Below are 2,420 nucleotides of genomic sequence, written 5' to 3'. Positions count from 1 at the left end.
GATCGTTAGACAATCACGTAAGACGGTTTTCCAATCTTACTCCACTTCCTTCCCCTCTCCCCTCTCCCTTCCCCTCTCCCTCCCCCGCCCTAACCTTGCGCAAGTTATATGTCCTTCGTGTCCTGGCGGGTAAAACAACGCCACATATTATCCCTATTTTCAAAATGTTTCCGTGACGTCACATCCAGGCTAGGGGGAGAGGGAGAGGGGGAAGGAATAGGGGAGGAAAGGAAAGACTACCCCCTTCCCCCTTCCCCCTTCCCCCTTCCCCCTTCCCCCTTCCCTCCTGGTTACCCTACCATTACTTCACTCTAAGTATCTGCCATTACCCGCCATAATTATCTGGTATGCCAACCATGATCTACAGCAGCGATTATTATGCGCCAGGAGCTACTCATGACCCGACCTATCATGTGTGTGAAGATAACGGAGAGGGAGCTCGTCATAAGACCTACCAAGTGGAATCTATCAAACATTCTCTTTCTCTCTCCTTCGCCTTTGCTGCCTCGTTCGTCTGCTGTCAGCCGTTGCCGCTGCCTTCATTGGAAATATTAAGACCGTACAGCTGTAGGCCATGACTCATCCCCGGCATTGATCTCACGCGCTTACACACATGCCTACACCTTCACTTTCATTCACATACACACATACACTTACACTTACATTCTCTGTCTCTGTCTGTCTGTCTCTTTCAGTTTCTGTCTCTCTTCCTCACCCACCTTCACCCTCTCTTTCCCTCTCACTGAAACAAACACACACACACACACACACACACACACACACACACACACACACACACACACACACACACACACACACACACACACACACACACGCAGCGGACACGAGAGCGGCTCTTGAAAACCACACGGAGACCACCTGATCTGGCCTCCCCCGCTGGAAAAAAAATGAGAAAGAGGTAGAGAGAAAAATAAATACTCGCACCGACAACAACACGCACGGATCTGCGTTGTTACTGACAGGGAAATCACGACCCGGCCGGAATGAGTCCCCCTCTCACGTGGACCCAAAACCGACTCCTCGGTTCCTCTGGTACGGCAGGTACGGTCGTGATGCAGATAATATCGATGCAGATGGATACAGCCGGTCCCGCGAGTACTTTGAAATTCGTCGGAAAAAAAAAACAAGGACGAGAGGGAAGATGCAAAAGAAAGAGAGAAAGAGAAAAAAAAGGAGTGATGGATACACCTCCATCTTGTCGGTGTCGCCATCATCAATACGATAGAAAGTTTATCCTCCTCAGAGATCTCCAAGACCCCCCCCCCCCCCACCCCTCCGTTGCACGCCTTCCACCCTTCTCCTCTCTTCAGCTCTCCGTCTCCCTTGGTGTCTCTCTCTCTCTCTCTCTCTCTCTCTCTCTCTCTCTCTCTCTCTCTCTCTCTCTCTCTCTCTCTCTCTCTCTCTCTCTCTCTCTCTCTCCTATTTTTCTTCTCTCCAGCTCCTCTTCCTTCTCTTCTCCCTCCGGCTGCTGCTGCTGTGGCTCTTCCTCTTCCTCCTTCTCTTCCTCTTCCTCCTGATCCTCTTCCCCCTCCTCATTCCGTCTCTGTTGCGCGAAACAAAGCGCCTGAGACATGCTACAAGTACCGTAACAGACAAACAAGTTCCCGATGAACCGGTTTAACGCGTTATGTTCCCAATCAGCCGGCCGCTTCCTCAATTTCCCAAGCTCTTGATTTGAATTCTCCCGCGGGGTGTTTCGCTATCACGGGCCCTGCTTGCCGTCGTGAATAATACAATTACCACGTGAATAAACGGAAGCTGTACATCAAGCCAGGCAGCGGCGAGGACATTAAAGGTATTTCTTCATCGTCCACGCTGTCACCTCGCCCTTTGCGCTCTCGCTCTCGCTCTCGCTCTCTCCCTCTCTCTCGCTAGCTAGCTAATTAGCTCTCTCTCTCTCTCTCTCTCTCTCTCTCTCTCTCTCTCTCTCTCTCTCTCTCTCTCTCTCTCTCTCTCTCTCTCTCTCTCTCTCTCTCTCTCTCTCTCTTTGCATAACAACAACTTATTCTCGACTCCGGCCGGTTTTTGAAAATGCCAAAGCTTTCCACAAGGTTCTCAAAATACACGTAAGTTTCCAGGATGCACAAGTTTCTATGAAATACGTGCAAACGAGCCCTGCCGAACAAGCGAAACAAACAAAACGCGAGGATGCAGCCGCCTGCCCCTTCCTGGGCCCCTGCCAGAAGCCGGCTCAACCCCGTTAAGGTGACCCATATATCATATATCACGCCGATCTAACTACATTGGGCTTTATTTGGGCTTTCGAATTTCACGCCCCTCGTCACATGCCCTGAGACCAACTACAGCCCCCCTCCCCTCCCCACGTTGCAACAGTATCCTAGTGCTGCAACGAGAAGAGGGAGGAGAGAAAGAAGGAGAGAGAAAAAATACATGCACCA

Source organism: Penaeus chinensis, chromosome 35, assembly GCF_019202785.1.
Source record: "Penaeus chinensis breed Huanghai No. 1 chromosome 35, ASM1920278v2, whole genome shotgun sequence".
Taxonomy (NCBI): Eukaryota; Metazoa; Arthropoda; class Malacostraca; order Decapoda; family Penaeidae; genus Penaeus; species Penaeus chinensis.
This window is presented reverse-complemented; position numbering follows the sequence as displayed.